This window comes from Schistocerca piceifrons, chromosome 9, assembly GCF_021461385.2.
Source record: "Schistocerca piceifrons isolate TAMUIC-IGC-003096 chromosome 9, iqSchPice1.1, whole genome shotgun sequence".
NCBI classification, from domain to species: domain Eukaryota; kingdom Metazoa; phylum Arthropoda; class Insecta; order Orthoptera; family Acrididae; genus Schistocerca; species Schistocerca piceifrons.
The window spans coordinates 75,177,716-75,200,859 of NC_060146.1; the positions used below are offsets into that span (position 1 = coordinate 75,177,716).

Here is a 23,144-nt window from a genome sequence, read left to right on the forward strand (position 1 = left end):
AAAGAGCTATGAAGTGAGAGAGGCTATAATGGTGAACTGAAAGGAGGAGCGAAAAATGTATGCGAGAAAATAAGAAGGTACGTCGACAATCTGGCGAAACTGGAACCCCCTACAGAAATGGCAAAGCTGCAGCATAACAGGGAAAATGACGGAGGGCACACTCCGACCAGAATGGCAGTGGTAACAGCAATTCTGTCCTAGAATGCGAGAGGGAGCTAACCCACAAATTTGTAATAGTCCGTTATTGACACATTCAGATACTACTAGTATTATATATTTATTACTTCAAAATACAGAGGGGTCCAAAACAAGTATTCACTGTTTAAAAGTCCATAACTTGCAAACTGACGGAGTTGTCTCGTTTTTGGTGAAGGTGTAGCTTAAAGTCCAACTTAAAGGTATCACTGTGGATGTTCGAAATGGTCACCATTAAAATCTACACACAAACGATGCCGCCGAACTGCAGCTCGAACTACTGACTGCAACGTGTTCAGTTGGATATTTGCACATGAATGTACGATGGATTCTCGAAGTTCATCCAATGAGCGTGGCTTTTGTCGATGAACGACGCCCTTTAGTATTCCCCACAGGTAAAAGTCCAGAGGGGTTAGGTTTGGGGAACGTGGTGGATACTCCACAGCACCTCTACGGCCTATCCATCTTCCTGGTAGATTTTCGTCGAGATACACCCTAACACGATTTTGGTAGTGGGCTGGGGCACCATCTTGTTGAAAGTAAACTCTTCCGTCTCCATACAATTCTCGGATGGCAGGTAAAATGGATGTCTGAAGCTTCTGAAGGTACACCTCACCGGTAACTGTGCCGATGGAAGTACAACTTCCTGCATTCTTTTGGTTAGATATGACATGATCCATTTGTTGGCTATACCATCAATACCATAAAACTTCAAATTTATCTAGGAGTATACTATGATTTGAGTAGGTCACGGAAAATACCTACCGGTGCTATTTTGTTATTTAGTGCTTGTAATATCTGGTATCTGAACATGTAAATGGCATTCTTAGTAGAGCAACCCTTCTGAAACCCAAATTGTAATTTGCTGAGGATATTATTGTTGCCAGGGTGAGATACCATTCTAGAATACATCACTTCCCCAAAACGTTTGGAGAATGTCAGCAGTTAAATAGGTCGGTAGGTGCGGACATCTCTCTTATCACCTTTCTCAAAGAGTGGTATAACGACGGCGTATTTCAGGCTCTCTGGAAAAATGCATTGAGTTAGTGATGCTTTACATATTTCGGACAATACCGGACTTACTGTATGGGAACAACTCTTTAGTACTGTGTTGAAACACCATCAAAACCAGAAGAGCTTTTATTCTTGAGAGAATGTATGACCCTCTCGATTTCAGAAGTAGAAGTTGGTGGTACATTCATATGATGTAATTTTATGAGAATTATATTAGCAGAATCTTCCGTCGGTTCTTGGTAGAACAATATTATAATAATAAATGAAAAGCACCAGTTTGCTTTTGTTCTACAATATTGTAGAACAAAAGCAAACTGGTGCTTTTCATTTATTATGAGAATTACTTCAACATATTGCTGTGATGTTTCTCTTGAACTGTTGGTCCTTATGCTTTCAACTATATTTAAGAAATGATTATTAAATAATTTTCTGTCTGTGACTTGCCATTTATAACCCTTCCATTCTATGCAGTAGTAATGTTATCCTCGTTGATTGTCCTGTCTCTTGCTTCACTACATTCCATATTGCCTTAACTCTGTTGTCAGAAGTACTGATTTCTGGCATTATGCGCATGTTTCTAGATAGACAGTAGCAGCAGGAAAGTAGGAATGAGGTATTAGCGCTGAGAGAGAGCAAGAGGGAGACAGTGACAACGAAAGAAGTAGTACCGAGCGAGGTGGCGCCGTGGTTAGCACACTGGACTCGTATTCGGGAGGACGTCGCTTCAATTCCGCGTCCGGCCATCCTAATTTAGGTTTTCCGTGATTTCCCTAAATCGCTTCAGACAAATGCCGGGATGGTTGCTTTGAAAGGGCACGGCCGTCTTCCTTCCCCATCCTTCCCTAATCCGATGAGACCGATGATCTCGCTGTCTGGTCTCCTCCCTTAAACAACCCCAACCCAAGGAGTCAGCAGTAGTAGGACAGAACCGTGACAGACACACACAAAGAGAGAATGACAGTGGGTTGGGTTGAATGAGAGAGAGAGAGAGAGAGAGAGAGACAGGGAGTGGATGGGTAAGAGCGACTTAACGATGGATTAATGGGTGTGAGGGAGTTACAGTTAGCTTGTGGGAGTGTGAGGTGAGTTGCATGTTGGAAAGAGCGCGAATATGTTCGCATGCCAGAATTTTTGGGAACATTTTTGAAGGTGCTGAGGAAAGTAAAATGAGGCAACGGGTACCCCACTTTTCAGTCAGAGCCTTTTAATAAACAGGAGAATACTGGACTTTTTTATATTCCGATACGAGCATTTTTCCGTTGATAATGTATGACTTCACTTCCGTTCTATCCGCGTTGCTTGGCGTCTTATACCTTTTTTCTTTCTATTGTCAAGTGGGATGCGGTAAGAATCGAGAAACTGTCGTAATTGTATTGCGCCAGGTTTTAGATTGATAATGATCATTTATTGTTACTGTTCACAGATTACTGTTTTTTTTATCTTTAACCATTTCGTGCTACCAACTTTATCATCCACAGGCGAACCATTTCAAACGCTCGCAGCTGATCCCTACAGTAACAATTAACTACTGCCGCGTCCGCAGCTCGTGGTCGTGCGGTAGCGTTCTAGCTTCCCACGCCCGGGTTCGATTCCCGGCGGGGTCAGGGATTTTCTCTGCCTCGTGATGACTGGGTGTTGTGTGCTGTCCTTAGGGTAGTTAGGTTTAAGGATTCTACTGTCCGCAGCGCGAAAAACAACGCAAAATCCACACGTTTTTGTGGCCACAGGCGAAATTTTACTTATTGTTCCAATGCTGTTGCTTGGTGGACTCGTATACACGTTTCGATATTCGAACGAACTGTGAAAACGAATGTAAAACTTCCTGCAGTCAGTTGTCTTTACTTTGACTGTATGTGCACAGTAAGAGATTTAAGACTTACGTAATATTGTCGGACAAAAAGTTGACACTCGCCGCAGTGGCTGATGGGAAAGGCCTTTATAGTTGCTCCCATCAGCCACTGCGCAGTGTGTCAACTTCGTTAACGCGTATAGTAACTCAGTCTTCAGACATTCATATGATTTTCCAATGAACTGGCCTTGTAAAATAGCGAGCAAATCAAATAGCGTACTCAGAGAAAATATATTATGGAAACCGTCTGTAGGAACACGTACGTTAAAGGAGAGCTTGCTAACAGAAGTGTTGATGCCGAGATACACAAGCCTTCATTTTCTGTGTGTACTTTTTGATTTGTTGGCTGTATTACATATTTGATTGATTAGACAGTAATTTAAACAGCAAAGATAGGCATTTGATTGGATCATATATTGCTGATATACGTATGAATGTACTCTCACACGGTGCGGTGGCTGTGAAGTACAGATGTGCACAGACTGTTTCCATTTATTTATTTATTTTTGAGCCATCGTTATTCTGATTGGTTTGATGCGGCCCGACACGAATTCCTCTCCTGTGTCAACCTATTCATGTCAAAGTAGCACTTGCAAACTACCTAGTCAATTATTTGCTGATTGTATTCCAATCTTTGCCTTCCTCTACAGTTTTTTACACTCTACTGCTTCCTCTAGTACCAAGGAAGTTATTCGCCGATGTCGTAACAGATGTTCTATCATACTGTCCCTTCTTCTTGTCAGTGTTTTCCAAATATTTCTTTCTTCACCGATTCTGCAGGCGACTTCAATCCTTAACTTATCAGTTCACCTAATTTTCAACATTCTTTCGTAGCACCACATACCAAATGCTTTGATTGCCTTCTGTTCCGGTTTTCCCACAGTCCATGTTTCACTATCATACAATTTTGTGGCCAACTACCATACAATTCTGTGGTCCAAAAGCACATCTCAGAAATTTCTTCCTCGAATTAATGTCGATGTTAGAGACTGTAGCAGAGTTCTCTTGACAAGGAATGCCTTCAGTGCCTGTGATATCTGCTTTTTGTCTCTTTCTTGTTTCATCCATCACGGGTTATTTTGCTTCCAAGTAGCAGAATCCCTTCGCTTCGCCTTCTTCGTAGTTGTCAATTTTCATAAGTTCATCGCTAGTATCATTTCTGCCACTGCTCATTACGTCCGCCTATGTTCGGTTTATTCTCAATCCATACTCTGTACTCATTGTACTAGTAATTCCATTCAACAGTTTCTTTTTTTCCTTCTTTTTTTTAACTTTTCGGTACTTGAGATTTGATGCATTTTTTGGCAGTGCATGAGAAGTGCGCCAGGATCGTCTTCCTGTAGCGCCCCTTCAATGAAGTCCAGTATCGGTTTATACGCAGCAATCGAGGTGAGCGGAGACTGTTGCAACATAGTTCCTCAGCTACGGAGGACAAATTAATTACCCTTTGCTCTGGGCGCTGCCTACGTCATCACTTCGACATTTTGTACAACCATGGTTTTTTTAAAGATGTGAGCTGTGTAAGAGCAGAATAAAGTCTCACCTCTGGCCGCTGAAGCAGTAGGTTTGATCTATCAAAAATCACACCGTGCAAAGTAGATTGAGCGCCGCGATTCGAATTGAGATGAGCCGTACAATGAGTTACTGTTTTCGTTTCCAGCAAGCCCGTCCTGCCACAAAGCTTATTACTTTTTTCAGCGCCGCCCATTCTATACGGTGGCGTACGAAAACCGACCCCGAGTACTAGAATGCACTTTGTCGCGCGCCATTTGTCATCTCTTATGCGTGAAATTTCTCAAAGATTGGCATAGACGCAGCAGTGTTTACTGTTGTTTCAAAAAATGTGGGACCTACAACGCGACTTGTTGACACGGCACATCATACTACGAGATTTTTTTTAATTTTTAATTTTTTCCACACTTAAGAGGTTCCTCATTAATCGTTCGTTGACCAGAATCTGGTGTTCGGGGGGGGGGGTTCACATGTCCTGTCAAATGGAACGTGGCTTCATCACTCATGAAATACAACAGTAGAGCCAACATTCCACTGTCAACTGTTTGACAAAGCCACGTACAGTTCAAAAATGGCTTTGAGCACTATGGGACTTAGAACTACTTAAACCTAACTAACCTAAGGACATCACACACATCCATGCCCGAGGCAGGATTCGAACCTGCGACCGTAGCAACAGCGCGGTTCCAGACTGAAGCGCCTAGAACCGCTCTACCACAGCGGCCGGCTCCACGTACAGTAACTCACACTTTTTGCCTCATCTTGCTCCGCCAGTTCTTAATTTTGTAGGGTTTTCTCCCTATGTGGTGTAAAACACGCTAAGACCTACGCGAAACGTTCACTTGTTGCTACAATTTACGTGTCGACTTCTTTGCACTGTGGATTATTCGTGGTCGCATATCCACGATCACGCTAGGAGTACGAACAGACAGGTGTCGTTTTTGGTTTTTTTTTTCTTTTTTGTTTGCAACTAACCCTGTAATACGCCCCTTTGTCACGAAATCCAGTATATTACTCTTTCCTGGTACGGAAACACCAGGAAACTTCTCTGTAAAAATGTAACTCGTTACCTTAAATGAACAGGTAGGCACGTATGCATCCATTAGTGCGATTCTTTCTTGAAGAGGTTAAATCTGGCCGATATATTAGCTTCACACTTCGTAATCAAGTAGCAACGCCTTTCGTACTAACATGACATGATTCGGAATATAAAGTTAATTTCTTGTAATCACAGGCGGTTTCCGGATAATTTGCCCTGTCAGGTCGCCAATTATAACATAATCACCTGTGATTACGAGAAATTAACTCTATATTATGAAATTGATAATGAGAAGCATTAAATGATGTAAAACTATCTATTGGGATTCCATCTTTGGCCTTAACGTTGTAAGAAAACTGAGAGCCGAATTATATCATCGGTTTAAACTCAATCAGTCTCGTAAACATCAAGAATGATGGTAATAGTGTTAATTGTCATTTACGTAAAAAACTGCATAGTAGCTACGGCCCACGTTTTGCTTGGAAACAGTTCGTTTGGTATTTTACTGACTGCTCTCTCTCTCTCTCTCTCTCTCTCTCTCTCTCTCTCTCTCTCTCTCTCTCTCTCTCACACACACACACACACACACACACACACACACACACACACACACACACACACGACAATGTCAAACCACGCACGCAACACAAACAGAAGACAAGAGATAAACACACAGCGACAGTTGGTAACACCACATACCGAAACACTCACATGAACAGAAAATGCAAAGTGCAAATAATGTATGCGATGAGTTCATCAAATGTGGGTGAAAGAATGTCGAACTGCCAACTGGTGCACGGAGACTAATGAACACATCTCCAGGACCACACGCATGGGTTAACAGCGCTGGAAATTGTAACACCGGACGATAAATTCGCATTACGAAATTTTTGCTACAAAATTGATTCTAACTTAAAAAAAAGAGAAAAATACGACAGAACGTTACATAGTAACATATTGTAACTACCACAAAATACGTTTGTTTTATGTATAAAAGTGAAAAACGTATTACAGGCCACTGAAGGTACTTCACAAATGAAAGAAGTCCGAAACGCGTATTGGCAATAAGCAAACTGCCTTCAATTAATCGCACAGACGGGACACACCTCCACGAAAAACCTAATCGTCTACGAGACTTATCCACGAGAGAGATTTTTTTATGTTGGCGAGTACTTTTATGATATTATATAGATTATCGTCTTCATTTTTGCAGTAGACACAAATAACGAGGTTAACATATAGCTATTTTTCACAGACGAGAAATTTTCAGAAAATTAAATATTAGTTTTATTACGCGTTATTGACGGTTTCATTGATTCGGATAAATGGCGGAAATCTTTTAAGTACGGCTGTGACGCCACACAGTGAACTCTGCGTACTTTCAAGACCAGATTTCGTCCATTCTTCGTGAATGTGTTTGCTTACCCTCCTCCGTCCAAGGGATACGGCGACCTCTTTTTGCTCTTTCATCTCGGTGTGGCCCATTTGTCTCTTCTTACGGAAGAGATCGCCGCCACAGGCATCTTCGGGTTTCATTTGTAGAAGATGGAAATCTTCTTCGATATTTCTAAACCAGCGAACTGTGGTTGTGCAGTTTGACTCAAAGATGTGGAAGATCTTTGTTAATGTGCTTCCGTCCACACACGGACGGACGGTGTGCACATGGTTATGGTCATTTGTTGACATCCATGGAGTAGCAGAACCGGACCGTGTTTTCTTCAAGGGACACACGAACAGGCAAAAATATAAGAATACTGAAAATACAAGAATACTGAAAATCCACGTGTATTTTGCGCTGCCATAAAACTGGAGTGTGGTGTGCCGTATCGCGCCATCGAATAGTGGAGCCCTGTTTTCTTTCATCTACATCTAAATCATACTCCGCAGCCGGCCGAAGTGGCCGTGCGGTTAAAGGCGCTGCAGTCTGGAACCGCAAGACCGCTACGGTCGCAGGTTCGAATCCTGCCTCGGGCATGGATGTTTGTGATGTCCTTCGGTTAGTTAGGTTTAACTAGTTCTAAGTTCTAGGGGACTAATGACCTCAGAAGTTGAGTCCCATAGTGCTCAGAGCCATTTGAACCATACTCCGCAAGCCACCTATTGGTGTGTGGCGGAGGGTACTTTCGGTACCACTATCGGATGCCTCCAACCCTGTTCCACTCGCGAATAGTGCACGGGAAGAATGATTGTCGGTAAGCCTCTGTATTGGCTCTAATTTCTCGAATTTACTCTCTCGTGGTCAATACGCGACATGTATGAGGGGGGAAGCAATATGTTGCCTGACTCCTCCTGAAAAAAGCTGTCCCTAAATTTCAATAGTAAATCTCTCCGTGATGCACAACGTCTCTCTTGTAACGTCTGCCAGTGGAGTTTGTTTAGCATCCCCGTAACGCTCTCTCGCCAGCTAAACGATCCCGTGACGAAACGCGCCGCTCTTCGTTGGATCTTCTCTATCTCCTCTATCAGCCCTACGTGATAGGGATCCCAGATACATGAACAATACTCGAGAATCGGGCGCACAAGCGCCTTATAAGCTACTTTCTTTAAGATTCTTCCGATGAATCTGATTCTTGCGTCTGCTTTTCCCACTATCTGTTTTATATGGTAATTCCACTTAAGGTCGGTCTGGAGTTTCTTTGAAACTACAGAGAACAATTTTACGTACCAAGAAATTATTCTGCGGCTTACTTAGGTGCTTGAGGAAGATTAGCGTTATTATTGGTTGCAGGCAAGTCGGTGTCACTTGTGAAAAAATTCATTTCTTAAACGAAATTGTTTGGTGATTGAATCATCTCTGAAAGTTTATGGACCCCATGGGTATGTTTATGTAACATGATCTGATTAGGGCTATCAGACACACTCTTACATTGGACTAGAGTTTCACACATACAGTGTCTATTACGTCACAGTTACCTGAGAAGTAACAGTTTTAATTTGACAAATACTGTTAAAATGGTATGAGTATGTATAGTGGCAGTGTGAGTAAATAATACTACGAAATAATAAAGTTAATACTGGCAGTACTGCTGCTGTTGCTCCGCCGGTGCCAGTGATAGCGATGATGATAATAATAATAATAATAATAATAATAATAATAATACAGTGCCCATATCTTTTCTGAAGAAAGGAAATTTAGGGGGCATACATCTGTTCAGAACACTGCAAATAAGAAAGATCTGGTTGGAAAGAAGGATGTGCAAGGGTAACCATTGCGTACAGGGAGAATGCTAATCATTATTGTTGCTTTCGTATATATGTCATTAACTGTCTTCTGAAGCTGGAGATCGTATTCGGTTGTCTGGTATAACGCGGTAGGTTATTCCAGAGCCGGGTTTCTGCTACTTGAAAAGGACTTCGCAGAAGTGGCTGAGCCGATGGAGTCGGATACAGAGGATTTTGATCTGTTGGGAACTGGTGTTTCTGCCATGTTGTTCAGACAAGGGCGTTAAGGTCGACGCGAGATACGAGGAACAGTGTACGTTGATAAGGCAGTAGAGAAGACAGAGGCTATGGAAACCTCTGCACCCGTCAACACGCAGCCAGAATAGCTGTGAATATGATGGTGAAATACGATCAAAGAGTCGAAGTCGAACGTCAGAGACATAACAAACACTGGCATTCGTAATCAGTTCCAGACGCTGTGACTTTTCCTGAGGAAGACTTTGTAGGATACCATCGCTGTAATCAATAACTGGAAGTATTTGTACAAGCTTCGTTTTCAGGTTGAAAGGAAAGACCTTTTTGTGTTTTCCTAAGGAGTAGAGAGATGCTGACGCCTTCTAGTACATTGCAATTACGACTCAGTCCAATTTAGAATTGCCGCGCGGGGTAGCTGCGAGGTCTTGGGCGTCTTGTCATGGTTCGGCTTCCCCTATCGGAGGTTCGAGTCCTGCCTCGAGCATGGGTGTGTTTGTCGTACTTAGTGTAAGTTAAAGTTAGATTAAGTAGTGTGTAACCTCAGCAGTTTGATCCCATGGTACTTACCACAAATTTCCATTTTTTTCCAATTTAGAATTTCATCTGCTTTTTTTCTCCTAGACTCTTTGCTGAAGGAGGCAAGTCGATGTTTGTCCCATTTAGGGTTGAAGATGGTAGGGATTCGTGGTATCTCGGGCTAATGAGCCTAGAATGACAGGTCAGTACCGCTTGGGTTTTGCATGCTTTGGGCTTTCGTACATCCTGCGCCCGTTTTGATAATGTACACATGTCAGTATTGAGATTCTCGGCAGGTGTCTTCAGGGTTATTGGCTGCGCACTTAGGTTCAGTTGGAGGTCATCAGTATACATGTCGTATCTGCAGTAGGACGCAACTGATACACCTCATTGACACAAAATGAAAAGATAATAGGCCCTAGTACTCACCTCTGTGGGTTGTTCCTGTGGAGCTACCTTAAAGGGGGTCTATAAAAACATGCCGCACGCCCTGACGGAACCAAAGATTGCCGTAAGAACTGAGATTAACAAGATTTAAGTGATGCTGCTCTGCAAAGCGACCTCAAACATGGTAAAACTAATTCGTGCCTACGTTATTGAACCTCGTTGATTGCGGCAGTTCTCGTCCGACAGAAGTTACGCAACGTCGGGCCCGGTTAGCTCTTGGATGGGTGACCGTCTTGAGACACCATTGAGCAACCATTGTGACCATAGGTTATAAACAATCTACATCTACATGACTACTCTGCAATTCACATTTAAGTGCTTGGCAGAGGGTTCGCCGAACCACAATCATACTATCTTTCTACCATTCCACTCCCGAACAGCGCGCGGGAAAAACGAACACCTAAACCTTTCTGTTCGAGCTCTGATTTCTCTTATTTTATTTTGATGATCATTCCTATCTATGTAGGTTGGCTCAACAAAATATTTTCGCATTCGGAAGAGAAAGTTGGTGACTGAAATTTCGTAAATAGATCTCGCCGCGACGAAAAACGTCTTTGCTTTAATGACTTCCATCCCAACTCGTGTATCATGTCTGCCACACTCTCTCCCCTATTACGTGGTAATAAAAAACGAGCTGCCCTTTATTGCACCCTTTCGATGTCCTCCGTCAATCCCACCTGGTAAGGATCCCACAATCCCACAATCCCACCTGGTAAGGATCCCACACCGCTCAGCAGTATTCTAACAGAGGACGAACGAGTGCAGTGTAAGCCGTCTCTTTAGTGGACTTGTTGCATCTTCTAAGTGTCCTGCCAATGAAACGCAACCTTTGGTTTGCCTTCCCCACAATATTATCTATGTGGTCTTTCCAACTGAAGTTGTTCGTAATTTTAACACCCAGGTACTTAGTTGAATTGATAGCCTTGATAATTGTACTATTTATCGAGTAATCGAATTCCAACGGATTTCTTTTCGAACTCGTGTGGATCACCTCACACTTTTCGTTATTTAGCGTCAACTGCCACCTGCCACACCATAGAGCAATCTTTTCTAAATCGCTTTGCAACTGATACTGGTCTTCGGATGACCTTACTAGACGCTAAATTACAGCATCATATGCGAGCACCCTAAGAGAACTGCTCAGATTGTCACCCAGGTCATTTATATAGATCAGGAACAGCAGAGGTCCTAGGACGCTTCCCTGGGGAACACCTGATATCATTTCAGTTTTACTCGATGATTTGCCGTCTATTACTACGAACTGCGACCTTCCTGACAGGAAATCACGAATCCAGTCGCACAACTGAGACGATACCCCATAGGCACGCAGCTTGATTAGAAGTCGCTTGTGAGGAACGGTGTCAAAAGCTTTCCGGAAATCTAGAAATACGGAATCAACTTGAGATCCCCTGTCGACAGCGGCCATTACTTCGTGCGAATAAAGGGCTAGCTGCGTTGCACAAGAACGATGTTTTCTGAAACCATGCTGATTACGTATCAATAGATCGTTCCCTTCGAGGTGATTCATAATGTTTGAATACAGTATATGCTCTAAAACCCTACTGCAAACCGACGTCAATGATATAGGTCTGTAGTTCGATGGATTACTCCTACTACCCTTCTTAAACACTGGTGCTATCTGCGCAATTTTCCAATCTGTAGGTACATATCTATCGGTGAGCGAGCGGTTGTATATGATTGCTAAGTAGGGAGCTATTGTATCAGCGTAATCTGAAAGGAACCTAATCGGTATACAATATGGACCTGAAGACTTGCCCATATCAAGCGATTTGAGTTGCTTCGCAACCCCTAAGGTATCTACTTCTAAGAAACTCATTCTAGCAGCTGTTCGTGTTTCAAATTCTGGAATATTCGTCTTCAATTATACATTGTAAACAACGTGTGTGAGGTTACGAAATAAAAAAGCATATACACAAATTACTTTTTAATGTGCGTGACTCTTCCATCATACTTCGAGACTCTTCTATCATAAGGAAATGTAGTCTCCTAATGCAATATACACAGTCCGTGTGTGTACTACATCGAGATATGCCAATTTACGCTACAAAAACTGCATAATTTTCTCAAAACTCTAAATCAGTGACACAAATTTTCACGCCCTACGAGAGCCTAGCATTTCCATTGTGCAGAGTAAAATGCAAACACTAGAACCGTCGTTACAGCATGTGAGTCAATTCGTCAAAGTACACATCGTTTTGGCGCCAGCTGTCGCGGTTGGTGAGCGCAGAGTTCACCACCAGACACAGAGCGAGGGCCACCTCAATGGAAACATACGGCATGTCGTGCGAAAACAAAAGCAGAAAGACCGAGGTGACATCAGCTGCTGGGAAAGTGATGTTCCGTGTTATCTGGAAGTACGAGGGCATACTACACTCCGCATTCCAGTCTCAAGGTCAAACCGCGTGTGCCTGTTCCCACTGTAGCGTCTTCCGGGAAATTTTCAAGAGGCTTCAACGGAAGCGACTGGGATTTCTCATTTTCCTTTCGCGTAAGAACTGGAGTCCCTATGCTGCGAAATTTGAAACTGTAACCTGTCGAACATTTTTCGTAGAACCCACGCATTGAACAGATGACTAGTTTTTCTTTTGGGTTCTTTTAATTCTCGCCTTCGGGACGAACATTTCGCCGGCCCCGGGGCCGAGCGGTTCTAGACGCTTCAGTCTGGAACCGCGCGCCTGCTACGGTCGCAGGTTAGAATCCAGCCTCAGGCATGGATGTGTGTGATGTCCTTAGGTTAGTTGGTTTCTAAGTCTAGGGGACTGATGACCTCAGATGTTAAGTCCCATAGTGCTTAGAGCCATTTGAACCATTTTTCAACGAACATTTCACACGACTCATAGTTGTACGAAAGTAGTAGTCATCCTGTAACTAGGAACAATAACATTTCGCGAAAACGATAAACCAAAAAATGTGACATTAGCGGTTTTTAATGAAATAAAACAGAGTCGGCGATTTTCACAAAGTATCGCGAAATCGGCAATTTTTACGAAATATTGCGAAATTTGTCGTTTTCCCGTATTAAATAAGTTACAAATCTGAGGACAGCAGTTTACAATATTCGTAAATTATAGTTAGTCAGCGTTGAAATTGCATTTTGATATCTTATTCCTTCAGTTTTAAAATTACGGTCCATTTCTCACATACCTATGATGCGACATAAAAAACCACCTAAGTTGGGCAGAAACACCGTGGTTGGCATCAGACACCGTGTTTGGCAACAGAGTTTGGGCGAAAACAAGCACCGAATTTGCGAAAACATTAACGCCGAAATTGGAAAAAATGGCGCTGAAATTATATAAACACAGAGTATGGCCAAAAAACAACGATTTGCCAAAACTAATACCGAAACTGGCAGATAGTAACACAGCAACTGGCTATAAAACAATACGATTTTTTCTTATCCCTACATATAACATACTTTTTCCTGGTGGCCCTTGTACGCTAGAGCTTTCCGCTAATAGTCACATCGGCTAGTTTCCGCTCGGAAGGACAAGAGGTTTTTGTTTCGTCTGAAGATGATAGGCACAGCTTCCCCCAATGCTCCTAAGTTGAAGGGTGCTTGGAACCGACTAGGCTGATTTTAAGGGCGAATAAGTTGTCCATGACAGCCACTCCTTGTAGTGCCCTCTCAGATATCCGAATAGGAGACCATTCCGGAATCTTTTGTGAGTGGGAAGAGCATTACAACACTTTCTCACTTAAAGGCCACATGTGCTGTAGATACACGTTGTGCGTCTTTAATGCAGTGGTTTCCATTGCCTCCTGCATCCTCATGCCGTTGATCATTGCTGATTCTTCCTCCGCCTTTAGGCCGGTATTACACTATCAAATTTCTTCGTCAAATATATTTGACAAAGATCTTTGGCGAAAAATATGAAGACAGTGTAATACCCCTTTTTAGCGCCACGTCAAAGTTCAAGATTGCTGACAACAACTTGTTGTTAACCGCAGCAGTTGCATGTACCACAATTGCACTGTGTGCACCTGCAGAAGAGAAGTTGGGGAAATAAGAAACGTACCTGGGTGAAGCCGTGGGTTTTACGACGACACGATAAAAGCATTCGACAAAACTTGTTACGTGAGCTTATAGTGGAGGACCTTAAGTCGTACATCAATTACCTAAGAATGGATGAGCATACATTTTCTGTTATGTGCTCAGTGAAGTGTATCCTCATATTACAAAGCACAATACTCACTTAAGAACTGCTATATTTGCAGAAGACAGGCTCACTGTAACACTGCGATTCCTTGCTACAGGAGAGAGAGTTAGGTTAGGTCGGGTCAGGTCTCCAATCTTCTTAATCTATTTTTGTATTCATTGTGCCTCACGTTGTAAAGCGCCTAATCAGCTTTATACATATCTATTAATTTTGTAGTTGTCGGCACACACCAATTGTATTTACCAGCAATGTTTATAAAAACACTACGGATGACTGAACGCTGCAGAGATGCTAGCGCTCCACGTGGTAACATGTCACATTGCAGTGAATAGAAGACAAGCGACTCCTCTGATGAAATCTACAGCGAGATCCTAGATTTGATCAAATATTTAACGACATTTGACAAAGTTCCCTATTACACCATCAAATTTCTTTGACAAAGATATTGGACAAAGAAATCTGTTAATGTAATACCGGCCTTAGGGGCAGTTTCCGACCCCAAGCACAAGAGTGTTCCCTGAACCTCTCTATGCTCTCTTGCCCTATTTGATTATGCCGTTGACAGAACGAATGTGATTTCTTATACCTAAAGTCTTCGTCTTCCATTGCTGATGATTTCATTAAAAATTTGAGTAGTGGCGATGTTCAAATGGCTCTGAACACTATGGGACTTAACTTCTGAGGTCATCAGTCCGCTAGAACTTAGAACTACTGAAACCTAACTAACCTAAGGACACCATACACATCCACGCCCGAGGCAGGATTCGAACCTGCGACCGTAGCGGTCGCGTGGTTTCAGACTGTCAGACTGTAGCGCCTAGAACCGCTCAGCCACTCCGGCCGGCAGCGAAGTTCGATGCCTGGGTCCAAGACGTTTTCATTACTAGTCAAAGGCGCTATCCCCACTGCTCGTGATAAAAAGAAGTAAACAAAACTGTACTGCACATATATGAAGAAAGAGGAGGCTTATAAAATTCAGCCGCAAAGGGTTATGTGGAAGACAGTTTCTGACTGATGTGATTGACAGCAGCTCATACATCAGCATTAAAAACGAAGTAGTGCATCGCAGGAGATGGAAGCACAATGCAACAGAAAAGTAGTGATGCTTTTGTGAGACCTTTCCCTCTATTGACGTTGAATTAAGTATATTTCTGTTGCGCCATATGGAGATTGGCCATGGGAGTTGGTAGGGGCCTGTGGGGGGGGGGGGGGGGCAGTGTACTGAAATGTTAGTCGGTTCTCGGAAACTTAATGGAAGTAGTGGGGGTCGCCGTTTTTTCTCGAAGTTCGGGGCTTTACTGTGGAAAACTTACAAAAAAAATTATGATTTATAATATTGCCCATCGCTGGCCACCACATTCTCCCATCTTTCAGATAGCATACGCGTCCCTTGGCGGAAAAACTGGGCGTCTTTTGTGGCGATCGATGAATCGATTTCAATTTTGCACTTGTTCATTTGATCGGAAGTGCTGGTCAGCCAGACTGTATGCCACTGATAGAAAAATGTGGTAGTCAGAGAGAGCAACGTATGGAGAATACGGCGGTAGGGATAGGACTTCTCATTTCAACGATTCCATGTGTATTTTGACGCGTTTTGCGACATGGGGTCGAGCACTGACCTGCTGCAAAATTACCTTTACGTGTCTATCGCTGTATTGTGGCCGTTTGTGTTTCAGTGCTGGGCTCGAAGGCATAAATTGCTTTCGATAATGATGTCCTATGACTGTCTTCGTCTGTTGCAGTAGCTACGAAAACGTTCAGTCTTCCACCGCCATGCCAGTCTTCGACATCAAAATCACCGTTCTTAAGGCGTTGAAAATATTCTCTGCACGGTCTTCCACGAATAGCTCCCTCACCATTGGTCTTACCCAGCATTTTAAGAGCCACAGCCACAGTTTTTTCATGTTAAAGCAGAAAATTAAAACTTACCGCAAATGGCGAGAAATGGGTACGTAAGTTGACGTACTTAATCGAGAATAACCTTATGATGGAATCACAAATCGACTAATATTTTTATGGCATTATGTTACAGATGCCTAAGCTTATTGTATCACACATATGACTAACCACCTGAACCCCACTTGCAGCTACTGCCGTCTATGGCAAAACGGCGGAAGCAAAGTTGTAGACCTAATAATTTTTGACGTTGGGACGGTGAGAGCATTTTAACGCTGTCTCGCGGGTAACAGCTGGGGTAGCGAGCCTTTTTAGAGTAGTTTAGTGCGTAGCAATGCGGAGAATTAATCCGGGTCTGCCAATAAACGATTCCTATGAAATCCGCGAAGCAGTACGTCGGGTAATTCGTTTCGCGCGCACGAAACCGTCAGAAGTGCTGTGAATTCTGTGTGACGTCACTCGACTTCACGGAGAGTCCGAGCAACACCGCCTCAAAGGAAGGCCTCGGCGCTTGTTGGTGACGTCACGTCACGTCAGCTAGGCACGGCGAACGCCAGGCCTGTTGCAGGCATACTCATAATGGTGGTGTCTCCCGCTCTGACACAGGAAAATGTGAAACTATTGGCCGTAGTTGACCAACACACATTGTTCTGAGAGATTTCTGCAATCAATTAACTGTGCAATTCATTACACTTCCTAACAAATAGTGTACTCCTGAACTTAAATTTCCACCTGTTTTAAGGATTGACATACAAAAACAACTTCACGGTCCAGCAGCAACAGAATTCGTGCTTCTTTACCTTATTTGTAAATCTGAGGAAGTTACGTTTGTACTGGGTTGATTTTACAAGAAACTGTGAACATATTGGTGCTCTTCTTTAGATATCTTGGTTGACTATCGGGTGAGGAGCACTGAATGTTAATGAAATATCTTGTGATTGTACACGTTGGGGGAGGGGCTGGGGGACAGAAGAAGAGGCAAAAGAGAGATACTTGTTTTATCTAATTAAAAAAAAAAAGTTTCTCCTTTCAGTTGAAAGAGGGAATATTTATCATTTCTAATGTGCATGTTTAAAAAAGTTGTAAGCTCAGCAATATTTTCGATGTATGAAGCTATTTTATTTCCTGTTTAGAATTCCTTTCGTTGAAAACGACTGTAATCTAATGACTGGCAACAATTGGACATTTACACATGTAAATTAGTTCACATTTCCAGTGACGATGTCAAACGAACGTAAATAAATAAAAGAAACGAGCTCATTGTAAGGGAGTTGGGGTAAGTTTCGATAACAAAATGGATCAAGTAAATATAGTTACTTGAATGTAAAATTTCCGGAGCTTGCAATGGGCCAAAGCATCTTCTCATATTGATCTACGTTTGTTTGAGCAGGATTCAGTAATACAGAAGTATGATCTTCATTTGTAGCTTTACGATAGTAAGAAAATCTTTCATCTAAATAAAACTGCAGAATCCAAAACAGTACCAAACATTTTGTCGAAAAATAAGAGATTTATAGTGATAAGCACGCCCAGGCGTTTCTGCCTGCAAGAGACCTGGCGTTCGCCGTGCCTAGCTGACGTGACGTCACCAACAAGCGCCGAGGCCTTCCTTTGAGTCGGTGTTGGTCCGAGGCGCGGACGGAAGGAGCGTTTCAACCGCCTGCTCCCGAGGGCAGCGCAGAGAATTTTACGGTTCTGGGACACAAAAAAAATTTACAAAAATCTGTCAAAAGCCCACTAGCTGGAAACGACCGGTGCGTAGTGTTTAGTTTACTGCGGGATGCGACGCGATGCTGGGAAGCAGTGGATACAGCGTGTAAACGTCGGCGGCGAGAGATTAGGAGCGGCATTTAGCAGCAGGAGCTGGCGGCGCGGTGGCGGCAAACATGTTTACACCAGGCGGCCACCGCCGCGGGCATTCTAGCCCCCTTGTACACGGCCAGTGCGTATGCCGCGTTTCACGTCTCACAAACAAGTCCCTGGGGAACGTGCGTAATTTTGGAAAGTGCTGCAGGGTGACCTTGTTCTTCCGCTCTTGCCAAAAAAGTTTGCCTCAGCCGCAGAATATGGAGTACTGCATACTTGGAAATTACACTGCGTTGTACAGTCAGGCGACAAATAGCTCCCAATGCCGTTGCCTAACGTCCTTTCGGCCGGATTGAGATTTTCACTCTGCAGCGGAGTGTGCGCTGATGTGAAACTTCCTGACGGATTAAAATTGTGTGCCGGACCGAGACTCGAACTCGGGACCAATGGATTTCACGGGCAAGTGCTCTACCAACTGAGCTACCCATGCACGACTCACGCCCCGTCCACACAGCTTCACTTCTGCCATTACCTCGTCTCCGACCTTCCAAAGTTTACAGAAGCTCTCCTGCGAACCTTGTAGAACCAGCACTCCTGAAAGAAAGGATATTGCGGAGACATGGCTTAGCCACAGCGTGGGGGATGTTTCCAGAATGAGATTTTCGCTCTGCAGCGGAGTGTGCGCTGATATGAAACTTGTAGCAGATTAAAACTGTATGCCGGACCGAGACTCGAACTCGGGGCCATTGCCTTTGGTGGGCAAGTGCTCTACCAACTGAGCTACCCAAGCACGACTACTTCGGCAGACACCAACTAATTTAAATCACACTATAGTTAGAGCACAACTAAACTTATTCTTAGAGAAAGGATTACCAATAACATAAGTAAATACTTTTTCCACCGATATATCGATATCAAAATAACTATGTCGAGTGCCGATATTTTTATTTTTTACAATTTTTGGTAAATATTGGAAGTTGTTTCTTTTGCAGTTGTAGTTGAACAAATTTTACTTTCACTGTGTGAAGGAGTCTTACTATTTTTTGAGCTTTTAACACATTCAGTCTTCCTCTTTTGACTGTGCTACGCGAGTATATATGGTACAAAAGAAGCTGCATGAATGCCCTGGTGACGGGGGGGGGGGGGGGGAGGTGAATAACAGGATTTCCGGTGTGAAGAAATATGTTAAATGCAAAACATCGTCATTCTTCAAAAACAGTTAACAGTTGCCCAAAATGATGAAAAAAATCTAAATGACAAGACTGATCCTTGCTATGGTGTGGGGGTGGAGGTGGGGGGGGGGGGGGGGAGCGAGCGAGCGAGTTAGCTAATTGGCGCTCGGCGCTACCAGCAGAAACTGCAACGTTCAACTTCATCACACAATTTTGACACTATAGCTGCTAAGTCGCTGGCGTTTGCAGAAATACAAAAAAATAGGGAAGTCTACCCAAGTGTTCCGGCGAATCCGATATGTGACGAAACCTAACGACGGACCCATCGCACGCCTTTTATCATGCCACTTACATGCAATTGACATTGTTAGCAAAGTAGTTACCGCCAAGCGTGAACGTGCATTGTTTTCCTTACAGTTTTTGCTGTAAGGGGCATAGGCAGGCTGCTAGCTTGTTAGAGTACAGAATTTCTAATAATAAATCAATACATAAATCTTCCTTGTGGTCTTCAGTCCTAAGACTGGTTTGATGCAGCTCTCCATTCTACTCTATCCTGTGCAAGCTTATTCATCTCCCAGTACCTACTGCAACCTACATCCTTCTGAATCTGCTTAGTGTATTCATCTCTTGGTCTCCCTCTACGATTTTTACCCTCCACGCTGCCGCCCAATACTAAATTGGTGATCCCTTGATGCCTCAGAACATGTCCTACCAACCGATCCCTTCTTCTAGTCAAGTTGTGCAACATACTCCTCTTCTCCCCAATCCTATTCAATACCTCCTCATTAGGTATGTGATCTTCCCAAAATATGCAGCTTAAAACCGGCAGTATATAATGTGCAGCCGATATTTTTATAGGCAGATACGTCGTGTTTTCTCCGCCGATAGTTCGATACCTTTCCCGATATACGGAGGGCCGATAGTGAATTTTTTTTAAATATCGATGTATAGGATTCCCGAGATTCTTAAAAATATCAACTGTCCTAATACCCTCCACTGCTAGTGGTGCCACCTGTCGTCTGTGAGGGGTTATTGCACGTTGACGTCGAACGTAGGCGGTGGTCACATTAACGTGGCTGGACAGTGTATTGCATTAACGTGTCTTTTAATTATTAATTTTCATTCATTTTATGATGGAAGAATCTCTCTTGCGCTATTTTAATGTACTCTGTGAATTACGTATGTCACGTTAGAGTACGAATTCCCCCCACCCCACTTCAGTCAAGTGTTACGTTAATTTTGCACTACTGTTGGCGAGCTGCACTTCGGTCTACGTGGGTTCATAACATTTTGTTTCGTAAATTGAAAGTGGGGGGAGGGGGGGGGGAGGAAAGGAAAGCGAGTGAAGTATTGTCAGCTGCATCGGGACCTTATGCACAATCAACAGCGACGAGTGAAAATGTGTGACGGATCGGGTTTCGAACCCTGCATCTCCTGCTTACTAGGCTGTAGCGTTAACCACTGCACCACCGGACACAGTGTTGGTCAGAATTCGCGGACTGTCGCGGCACGCCCTCGGCGACCGACATTCCCACCTAGCGCCCTCCATATCTACCACGCGCGGTACGTTGAGGTTCCCGGAGGAGGTCAAACGTAATTGTGCATCAGCACTGAAGGTCGCGGATTCATCGCCCATCGAAACGAATCGATTATATGAATTCGTGGTGTATGTTCTTTTGGACGCATCCAAAAGACGCTCAGGTGATGTCGTGCTCCTTGCCTTCAGGAAAGCATTTGACACCGTCCCGCACTGCCGTTTATTGAAAAAAAAAAAAAAAAAAAAAAAAAACCTGCCGACTGTCGGAGCAGAATTGCGACAGATTAAAAAGTAATTTCCGTTGTACCCCAAGGAAGTGTGACTGGACCGTTACTGTTTACAATATATACGAGGGGCGTTTGAAAAGGCCGTACAAAGTCCGAGAGGCGGCACCACCGGCGCGTATCGAGGTCATTTTAGTTAGTAGCCTCTTTGGAAAGAATGCTCACCAAGTTTCAGGTGATGTCAGGTGTTCCCCAGGGAAGCGTCCTGGGACCTCTGCTGTTCCTGATCTATAAAAATGACCTGGGTGACAATCTGAGCAGTTCTCTTAGGTTGTTCGCCGATGATCCTGTAATTTAGCGTCTAGTAAGGTCATCCGAAGACCAGTATCAGTTGCAAAGCGATTTAGAAAAGATTGCTGTATGGTGTGGCAGGTGGCAGTTGACGCTAAATAACGAAAAGTGTGAGGTGATCCACACGAGTTCGAAAAGAAATCCGTTGGAATTCGATTACTCGATAAATAGTACAATTATCAAGGCTGTCAATTCAACTAAGTACCTGGGTGTTAAAATTACGAACAACTTCAGTTGGAAAGACCACATAGATAATATTGTGGATAAGGCGAGCCAAAGGTTGCGTTTCATTGGCAGGACACTTAGAAGATGCAACAAGTCCACTAAAGAGACAGCTTACACTACACTCGTTCGTCCTTTGTTAGAATATTGCTGCGCGGTGTGGGATCCTTACCAGGTGGGATTGACGGAGGACATCGAAAGGGTGCAAAAAAGGGCAGCTCGTTTTGTATTATCACGTAATAGGGGAGAGAGTGGGGCAGATATGATACACGAGTTGGGATGGAAGTCATTAAAGCAAAGACGTTTTTCGTCGCGGCGAGATCTATTTATGAAATTTCAGTCACCAACTTTCTCTTCCGAATGCGAAAATATTTCGTTGAGCCCAACCTACATAGGTAGGAATGATCATCAAAATAAAATATGAGAAATCAGAGCTCGAACAGAAAGGTTTAGGTGTTCGTTTTTCCCGCGCGCTGTTCGGGAGTGGAATGGTAGAGAGATAGTATGATTGTTGTTCGACGAACCCTCTGCCAAGCACTTAAATGTGAATTGCAGAGTAGTCGTGTAGATGTAGATCTAGATATTGGTCTTTTTCTTTGTGTTTGGCATTCGTGTGAATCAAGGAAGTCGAGTGATTGTCAAAAAATGGACGAAAAAGAATTTCGTGTGGTGATTAAACATTACTTTATGAAAGGCAAAACGCCTCAGCAGACTCAAGAGAAGCTTGATAAACGTTACGGTGACTCTGCACCTTCGATTATAACAGTTCATAAGTGGTTCCAAAATTTTCGGAGTGGCCATATGGGCACAACTGATGCTGAACGTTCTGGACGCCCTGTGGAGGTTACGACTCCAGAAATCATTGATAAAATCCATGATATGGTGACGGATGACAGAAGAGTTAAGGTGCCTGAGATTGCTAGTGCTGTAGGCATCTCGAATGAACGGGTTCATAATATTTTGCATGAACATTTGGACATGAGAAAGCTATCCACAAGATGGGTTCCGCTATTGCTCACGCTTGACCAAAAACGGAATAGCGTGAAGTGTTGCAAAGATGGTTTGCAGCTGTTCAGGAAGAATCCGCAGGACTTTAAGTGTCGTTTCGCCACTGTGGATGAAACATGGATACATTACTATATTCCTCAAACCAAACAACAATCTAAACAATGGGTTACCAAGGGAGAATCTGCTCCAAAAAAGGCAAAGACTATTCCTACGGCCGGAAAGCTTATGGCGATTGTCTTTCGGAATTCGCAAGGGATAATCCTCATCGACTATCTGGAAAAGGGTAAAACATTACAGGTGCATATTATTCATCATTATTGGACCGTTTGAAAACCGAGCTGCAAGAAAAACGCCGGCCATTATCCCGCAAAAAAGTCCTTTCACATCACGACAGTGCACCAGCGAAAAAAGTGGTCCAACTAAAACATTCATATTTCTTTTCGTACTACAGGATTATGTAATAAAAATGGGGGTCCCTTTTTTAAAAAACTCTGTTGATACCCGTTTGACCTGTGGCAGCGCCGTCTTGTGCGCCATCTGTTTCCCCCTTCAAGCTAGATGAGTTTCGTTCTTTGTACTTTTTTCGTTTGATGCTTATTTCGTAAGATATTTGACCCGGTCACGATCGATGGACCACCTTGTATAGGCGTTGTGGATCGCAGTGCCATAGCCTGCGTGTTTACATATTTCTCTGTATTTGAATACGCGTGCCTATAGCAGGTTCTTTGGCGCTTCAGTGTATTACAATTTATTTTTTT

General features: G+C 43.3%; 1 protein-coding gene and 1 non-coding gene across 2 annotated transcripts in view; one reads left to right on the plus strand and one right to left on the minus strand.

Moving 5' to 3' along the window:
• Positions 1-23,144, plus strand: part of LOC124716713 (serine/threonine-protein kinase par-1-like) — a 461,973-nt gene that overhangs the window by 4,709 nt on the left and 434,120 nt on the right. The window lies entirely within an intron of this gene.
• Positions 18,589-18,663, minus strand: Trnaw-cca. The gene has a single exon. It is a non-coding gene; the product is annotated as a tRNA-Trp (tRNA).